The following is a 10,000-nucleotide window of genomic DNA, read 5'->3' on the forward strand; positions in this document are numbered from 1 at the left end:
ATTTTATAAGCGTTCTTCATGATATCATTCACATGGAAATTTACGTAAGCTCAAATCGTTCAGTGTTTTTATCAACGTTAAAATATAGTTTCATATTATCATGTCAAATGTATCCAATAAATCTGAAGAACTCCTTCCCTTCTCTATTTATATCTGGCGTGGATATTAGTCAAAACTACAACTTTAACAATTGGGTTGTTAAAATTTTCAAGCAAGAAAACTTTCAAAAAGTTCGCAATTTACCTAACTTTGATATGTTAGTATCTTAAGTAGTTTTGGCAGGCAAATGATTTCTCATATATCAATAATGAAGTACATTCTTTGATTGGAACAAACAAAGATCCATCGTACTACTACGTCAAGGGCTAAAGGACTAAGTTGACAAATCACTGTCGAAAGGATAATCTATCATAGGTCTTTAAAGAGAATATGTAATTGGAAATATTCGCTTACTTTTTTTTAACAAGAGTGTTTTGCAAATAGACACCTTCACCTATATTCTTAATATTAAAAAAACATCATTAACTAATCTCTTCACTTTCAACCAAACTCAGTTAGCAATAAAGCACATGAAACCAAGTTAACTCGATATTAATAGCAGGTCTTAACAATCTGATGATCAATACATCATATCTAGCATGAACTTGAAGTAATTTATAGCTATATAGCTAAACTTTTGCATTAGCTGGAGCGATAAATCATACCAAGTAATCAGATTTGAGCAATGATTTTTTTTCCAGCAATTACATGGATATTACATTAGGGGTATCGTGCATGAAGATTAGTCAATATCTGTTGCTAAAGAAATTTGCATGAAAGAGGATTTCGGTCACAAAAGGATCTTCGAGTTTTCTTAAAAAAAAAAAAATTCTTTTTATAATGCAAATTTTCAAGCTTATTTATATTAGTATTTAAACTAAAAATCAAACTCGATAGCTTATTTTTCTACTCGATGGAACACATCTACATCGTTCAAAATTTGCCGTAAAAACAGTAAAAATCATGGAATAAATGTTGCCAGCCATTTACGGTTTTAAATTTAAATATATTAACGTTAAGGAGTAATATTACGGTCATCAACCCATATAACTTAATAAGTAAGTAGGGTAAAAATTACGGTCGCCTGTATTTAGTGAAATACCGCTGAGAACAGTATTTTTCACGGAGAATTTCCGATTAGAATTGAGGTCTTTTTAACAGTGCAAATTATCCAAGTTTCTCAATTTCATGTTGCTAAATTCATAATTTTTAAACATCCTAAATCAAAGCTATCATGTTTTTCTAAACCTTGTGTCCTACTTAATAGATTCCTGTGTATTTGACTGTAAATATCCATTATTCAAGATTATTAATCAGTGTCATGTTTTGCTTTTGCTAATTTTATAAATATTTCAACCTCATAAATCAAGGTTCGTCATCCTTGGCTTGATATTTATTGTACGTTGTTTATTATAAGAATTTATCATATTGTTTTAGTGATAATTCGATAGTTCAGTATTTAAGCAATTGATTTCTTTTGTACAAAATTAATCTTTTACTGTAGACAGAACCCAAAAGGTTGTGGTAAGCTATAGGAAACTTCTTAAGCAAAAAATGAGAGAGAGAGAGAGAGAGACGAGAGAGAGAGAGAGCGGAGAGAGAGAGAGAGAGAGAGAGAGAGAGAGAGAGAGAGAGAGAGAGGGCGGGGAGGGAGGGGAGAGAGAGAGAGAGAGAAAACTCTTCTATTTATCTTTGATATTACATTCCTAATTCATCTTCATCAGACAGCCAAAACCCTGACTAGAAGAGCTTTCAAATATTCATCCGTATCTATTTGCTCTTTTATTCGGCCAAATCTCCAACAATTAAAGTTGTAATCAGTCTAACTCAAGAGAATAAAATCTGGACATTAACTTAAAGTGGTTGTGCTCTATTATGCATTTATGCTCATTGTAGCGTGCTTCTGAATTTAAAAAAAAAAAAGAAAAAAATATGCTTCTCCTTTTATGTATTAGTTGCATGGAGACCTGAAATTAAAGGACTCCTTGAGTGTAAATACACATTTGGGAATTTCTGGTGTTTAACTTAGGAAAAGTTATTTCGCCACCATGACTTCCCTGTCAGATTATTTTGATTGGTTTTATTTGTTATAAAAGCAACATAAATAAATGTATCTATAAATCAGAAATGAAAGACAACCATTAATTTTTTATTGATAGCTAAAATGGAAGACAATGAAATACATATCACTATATTGTTAATTCTAGATTCTATGAATTATATATGTACACACATAAACACACACACTCACCACACACACATACACACACACACACACATATATATATATATATATATATATATATGTGTGTATGTGTGTGTGTGTGTGTGTGTTTATATGTATATATACACAGTATATACAGTATATGTAGATATATATATATATATATATATATATATATATATATATATATATATGAATATAGATGATACACATAAAAGCGAAAAGCTTGAAAACCCCTCCTACCTAGCTATAAATATCACCCTATATATTTCCCTCCTGAAATGGCGCATAAAAAGGATTACCTCTTTTTGTGAAGGTAGTTTTTTCGCTCTTTTTGCCTTCACTTCATCACTTTTTTTTTTTTCCAATGTATTTCCACATTCTTCTTTTGGAAAACAAACTTCAATTTCCACTATCAGATTTACATCTATCACAGTAATTCTTATCCTAAATTACATTTTTTCTACCTGTCTTTGAAGAGAGAGAGAGAGAGAGAGAGAGAGAGAGAGAGAGAGAGAGAGAGAGAGAGAGAGAGAGAGAATCAATATAGCATATAGAGCAGAACAGACGATATGTATTCAAATATCTTTTATTCATGATCTTTTTATTCTTGTTTCGGAATAAACGTACGTCAAGTCTTCTAATGCATAAAAGGACAGGATTTTTTTTTTTCTTATTCAGAAGCACTCTGCAATGAGCATAAATGCATAAGAGAGTGCAACCACTCTAGGTTCATGTCCAGATTTTATTCTTTCGAGTTAGAATTGATTGCAACTTTAATTGTTGGAGATTTGGCCAAATGAAAGAGTAAATAGATATGGATGAATATTTGAAAGCGCTTCTAGTCAGGGATTTAGTTGTCTGATGAAGATGAATTAGGAATGTAATAGCAAAGATAAATAGAAGAGTTTTTCTCTCTCTCTCTCTCTCTCTCTCTCTCTCTCTCTCTCTCTCTCTCCATGGTTACACTAGTTGCGCCATTTCTTGATTAAGGTCAAAGCAAAATAAACCTAATTAGAATTATTGTGGTAAATTTCCAGCATTTACATTAGTTTCTTTGAATAAACCCTTCCAGTATTTGAGTTTCCTCCTGAGTAATCTGTATCATATTTTTTTTTTAGAAATGAAAAAAAATTCTCTCATACAAACCTTCAACAAAATAGCAAAACTAACTTCAATGTATAGAACTCAGTCAGAGAGATTTTGATTATTTTCATATTTGGTGGGATTTGAATTAGGTAATTTTAATATGATATTTTCATATGAAGTCAGTGAATGGCACAGAACTGTATCATTATGAAAAATGAGAATATATATTTTATTCTAACAATATTCGTTTTCTGTTCTTCCATATACCAGTCTCTACATGCTCTAAGGGAAATATAATGTAAAAAAAAACGCATTATATTTATCCACTCACCGTACTTTCTTTATTACTTTATCCCCTCTAAATATATTTCAAGGAAAATAAAAACATAATATCTTTCTACTCACCATTCCCTGTTCTTTCACATTGCCTTGTCTCTACATGCTATTTAGGTAAAAAAAAAGAAAAAAAAAAAAAAAAACACTATCAGTGGTACTTTCCACTCTCCACTATCTTCCCTTCCACCAGCCCCCTCTCCCCAACCCCCAGAGTAATGACTTTTCCCTGGTCTTCTTTTCTTTTTCCCCTGGATTTTTCCCCTGGACGCCCTTGTCTCTTCCCCGGGCTCCTTTTGGTCAACTCTGATATGAGCAACATAAAGTGACCGCCCAGCAATATACGTCAACAGCTTCAACAGCACACCTCCATTGACGTCTCTATCTTTCGTCTCATCTTTATCTGCAGCACTTGTTGCCAGGATCTTCTTCTTCTCCTTCTTATCTCTGTGTAAGGTAGGATTTTGCTTTGGCCCTTCTTATTCCTCTATTTTATTTTTGTCATGAGTTTTCTTTGGAGGAATGACATAATTTTGTATCTTGCATAAAGTTTGGATAAATGGAATAGATTTTAGGTGAGTGATGTTAAGTTGCTGATTTTTTTTTCTCTTTTGCTTTTGCGTGCAATGTTCTTCACAATCATTGCAGTGTCTTAAAAGATCTTCGGAGTAATAATACAGTTATTGCATAGTGTCATGTGAGTGACTTACTGTTTTTTTTTTTCCATGAAATGTTCTTCACAAGCATTGCAGTGCTTTGAAAGATATCTGGAATAATAATACAATTATTGGAAAGTGTCATGTGAGTAACATACTGTTTTTTTTTTTTTTTTTTGGTTGGGGGGGAGGGGGGCCCTTTTGCTTGCTATGTTCTTCACAAGCATTGCAGTGCTTTGAAAGATCTCTGGAGTGATAATAGAGTTATTGGTAAAGTGACATATCAAGTACAGCCAATACTGCAGCATGACGACGTTTTTTATATCAAACACTTATCAATGCCACGCTTTTAAATGCATTATCAAAACGTACAGTCATCTTAGCCAAATGCTCTCTCTCTCTCTCTCTCTCTCTCTCTCTCTCTCTCTCTATCTCTCTCTCCTCTCTCTCTCTCTCTCTCTCTCTCTCTCTCTACTGGAGAAATAGATACAAAATTCTCAGATGTGTACGTTCAAAAAAAGCTATTTTCTTTTTAATCAACGGACAACGGTAACGTAACTAATGAATTTCCAGATACATTTAAGGGTAAAAAATAGTTTTAAAAAGTTTTTTTTTTTTTTACCTGCGCTTCATTATTACGTCAACAGAAACACGTGGCAAGAAATTAGATGAGTGGTAGATGTAAGTGAAAATTGTTATCTTTAATTCTTTAGATAAGTGGTAGATATAAAGGAAACTTGTCTTTAAACTTTTGTAGCAAGTTGATTAAATCTTTATAATATTGTGATCTTCAAACAGCCTTACTGTAGAAATAGAGTATAATGAAGATTTCAACGACGTATATTGTGAAAAAGATCAATACCACAGAATGTTTTCCAACAAAAAGTTATTTTTTTTAATACTATATTTATTTTGATACCAGAATTGTATCCAAAAAATATACTTGTAAGACTGATAGAATTTTCATACAGACAAGCATTAGAAAACTAAAATTAGAGTTATAGACTGTCCATACAGACAAGGATTAAAAACACTAACAAAACTAAAGTTAGTGTGATAGACTCTTCATATAGACAAACATTAAAGAAGATAGAAAAACTAAAGTCATTGTGGTAATCTTTTCATACAGACAAACCATTAAAAACATTAAAAACTAAAGTTGGAGTGATAGACTTTTAATACAGACAAGCATTTAGAAAACTAAAATTAGAGTGATAAACTTTTCATAAAGTGAAGCATTATAGAAATTAAGTTGGAGTGATAGACTTTTCATACAGTCAAATATTATAAAACTAAAGTTAGACTGATAGACTTTTCATGCAGACAAGCATTAAAAACAAAAGTTGGATTAGTAGAAATTTCATGCAGACAAACATTAAGAAACTAGCGGTGGAGTGATAGACTAATCATAAAGACGAGCATTACTAAACTAGAGTTATAGCGATAGACTTTTCATACAGACATTCATTAAAAAAACTAGAGTTAGACTGATAGACTTTTCACACAAACAAGCATTAAAAAACTAAAATTAGACTGATAGACTTTTCACACAAACAAACATTTAAAAAACTAAAATTAGACTGATACTTTTCACACAGACAAACATAAAAAAATTGAAAAAAAATTAAGATAGACTTTTGATACAGACAAGAATTTAAAAAACTACGAATCTAAAAAGAAATAGAATTAAAGTCGAGTGGAGTCAGTTGAAAAAACGAGTTGAATGTCAAATGAGACCGATGAATACAGTGAAAGAGAATGGAACCTCAAGATAATCCCTGGAAAAAAAAGAAAGGACAAAATGGACTGGCCCTTCATTGTGGTGAAAAGGAATATTTTGGGACCAGATAGAAGGTGAATTTAGGGTAGGATGACAGGGGGAAAGAGAAGGATGAGAATTCTTGATGGATGGAAGTAAAGGGAGTTTGAAAAAAAAGAGGGAAATGTACTCAAACTTGGGATAGAAGGTTATGGATGATAGCAGGGATTTTGTAATGGTCATCTTAAAGAGGAAATGTACTGTATATATACAGTATATATATATATATATATATATAAAGATATATATAAATATACATATATATATATATATATATCTATGTACTGTGTATATATATATATACTATATACACACACATATATATATATATATATATGTATGTATATATACATATATATATGCATAGATATATATATATATATATATACATATACATATATATATATATATATATGCATGTGTGTATACATGTGCATATGTATGTGTGTGTTTGAATTTAAGCACAATTAATCATAATTTTACAAACCATATAAAGCCAAAAGTAAGACCTCCTCTACTGGTGCTGAAGTTTACAAGAAAGTGAGGAAGAAAAATTAATTTTCTTTAATAAATAAGACAATTTATATGTAAATATACGTGTAACTTCCCCATTCTTAATAGATACTCTGATATAACTTATAGAAAACCAATTAAATTGAATAATAAAAGAAAAGTGAGTTTTGATATATTAGAAGGAAGGACACATGCGTCTATGGAAATCTATAGATATACACCAGCTTTGAGAATGAGTGTATATGATACGTGATCAGCTTAACCAACGAAGACTTGCAAAAGTTATAGTATCTAATAGTACGTGAAACGTTGTCATCGATGACAAAGTACTGAAGAAATTTCGTATAGGTTTAATAAAACTATCTTTCATCGTTCATCAATCTATACACCAATTACATATGGATAATTATCTTTCTAGCAGGCCATGTTCATACACAGAGATACGTATGAAGGCATTGATGCATGTTATACAAACATTTGATACGAATCTTGAGTTAATAAGAAGACCTCATCACTTTGCAAATGACTCTAATATAATTAGCAGTGGCCGTCTTCTTCATTAGTATGTTTTGGTTATCAACACTATGGACATCTTTATACTGCTTTAGTTAATACTGATTACGAAGAGAGAGAGAGAGAGAGAGAGAGAGAGAGAGAGAGAGAGAGAGACCGTCTTTTCCAGTTTGCAGGATTTTCTTTCAATGCCAATTTAATGATATCTAAACACAAAATCAGAGTGCAAATATATTCGGTTGTAAGATAAAATCATTCTAAGATAAGGTAATATATGAAAAATCTATTAAAATACACAAATAACTTTGGACACGAATAAGACTATTCATATTTCGATTCCATGTAGTATCTAAGATCCCCCCCCTCTCTCTCTCTCTCTCTCTCTCTCTCTCTCTCTCTCTCTCTCTCTCTCTCTCATTACGAGAAACTCACTCTCTCTTTCTTCGGGAACATTTCAGAAAACTATATGACTAAAACTTTTAACTCAAACACTTACGAAGATGGTGTCAACAGTGTTTTCGAATATTTTTTCCGGGAACTTTACTTCTCCGGATTCTTTATTGCTTTTTCCTCAAGTCTGATTGTTTCTCTTTCCGAGTAAACTTGCAAGAAATATTGCAGCTCAAACTTCCCGACAGCATAAACAAAGATAGGAAATGGTAAGGAAGACTTGCATATATACTTCTTCAAGTTCGGGTGTCCTGAGACGGGCGGAAGTATGTGAATGCGTACATGAGTTCGTATGGACGCGAAGAGTTTCTGTTTTATCTTTACTTAAATAAACATTTTGTTTACTCCGTAAATATGGTCTCTGCTTGAATCTGGATCAAACTGTCTACCCAGAAAACCTAAAAAAGGAAGCACTTTGCACACGTTATTATTATTATTATTATTATTATTATTATTATTATTATCTAAAATACAACCCTAATTAAAAGAGAAGGATGTCATAAGCCTAAGGGCTCCAGAAGAGAAAAAAGCCTAGTAAGGAAATAAATAAACTATAAGAGAAGTAATAAATAATTAAATAAACATATTATAAGAACAGGTACAACATTATAATAGATCTTTCATAAATAAATATAAAAAGAGACTTATATCAGCCTGTCAACATCAAAACATTCGCTGCAAGTAGGAACTTTTAAAGTTCCACCGATTACAAAGTAGTCTCATCAACAGCCTGTCAACCCCCCATATGCGCAATCACCTGCGCTTCTTTTATAGTAAATATTCTCTTCCATCTAAAGTAAATTTTTCTTAGTGAGGCAGATTTGCACCGACTCGCAGGGGTGCCCTTGTAGCTCGGAAAAGTTTCCTGATCGCTGATTGGTTGAACAAGATAATTCTTACCAATCAGCGATCAGGAAACTTTTCCGAGCTAAAAGGGCACCCCTGCGAGTCGCTGCAAATCTGCCTCACTAAAAAGATTGACTATAGTCGACTCATTCTAGATCGTCCCACTCTTTCGTTGGTATGTTATCTATTCATTCCACATGACCAAATGATTTAAAAAATATAGAATATAGTTCTTATGATATCAATGCACGCGTATGTTTTTTTTTTTATGAATTTCAGTGAGCTCTCTCTCTCTCTCTCTCTCTCTCTCTCTCTCTCTCCATATATATATATATATATATATAAATATATATATACATATATATATGTGTGTGCATGTATATAGGCTATATATATATATATATATGTGTGTGTGTGTGTGTGTGTGTATATATATATATATATTTATATATACATATGTATATATATATATGTGTGTGTGTATAAAGGCTATACATATACTGTATACATATATATATATATATATATATGTGTGTGTGTGTGTGTGTGTGTTTGTGTATAGCCTGTGTGTGTATCTATAATATTGGCAATATCATCAGGAATTTATACTGCGAGTTTCTTCTTTTTCCACCATGATATTGAAGTAATCAGTACCAGGTGTATTTTTTTCAGTATTATATTGTTTAGATGTTTTAAAACTGAATGACTGAAAGACTACCGATTTGATCGCCGGTATGAAGATGGTGTCCCTCCTTTTTTCAAACTTAGAGGACATTTTTTTACCATATGTTATTTCCTTCCTTTCCATTCACACTTTTAAAACCTAGAAAAAATTTATTTTACTTATGTGGATGATTTTCTCATTTTGCATGAATAATTAAAATAATTACGTTAAAAAAAGAAAACAAATTGATACTAAGAATACATTTATCATCCTATGACCTTATTTTAGAACCAGATGAAATACAGAGGAGTCTCATTCATCTGATTGGAATTCATTCCCGCTCACAAACGAAGACGTTCCAGTTGGAACCGCATTCCATTTCGAAGAGTTTAAAGATATCTTCGATGTCAGCCAACCAATCGCAATTCAGTGCTTTTTCTTCCGACCAATCAGAGCCGGGCGTTCTATCGGCCAATGAGAGCGTGCACCTTCAGATCCTATTGAGTCGCAGCTTCACAACTCAATCCTGTGTAGAAGTCTTCCGAACTTTCCTTGTCCTCTTTTACTTCCCTTGTGCTCTTTCTTTCTTTTGCCTACTCCCTACTCCTCCTCCTCCTCCTCTTCTTCCTCATCCCCCTTATCATTTTTATCGTCGTCATCAGCATTCTTATATCCATTATCTCTTCCCTCTCATGTCTTATTCACTATCTACATTTCATTTCCCACAAGTTAAGTTTTCCTTGATTGCCGTTTCTCACGCAGAGAAAACTTATACGCTGATATATCAATGTTATTTCATACGAAGATGATAAAATGGCATTGTAATATTCGGTAATATCGCAAAAATAAAAGAA

The sequence above is a fragment of the Palaemon carinicauda genome, chromosome 11 (assembly GCF_036898095.1).
Source record: "Palaemon carinicauda isolate YSFRI2023 chromosome 11, ASM3689809v2, whole genome shotgun sequence".
NCBI classification, from domain to species: Eukaryota; Metazoa; Arthropoda; class Malacostraca; order Decapoda; family Palaemonidae; genus Palaemon; species Palaemon carinicauda.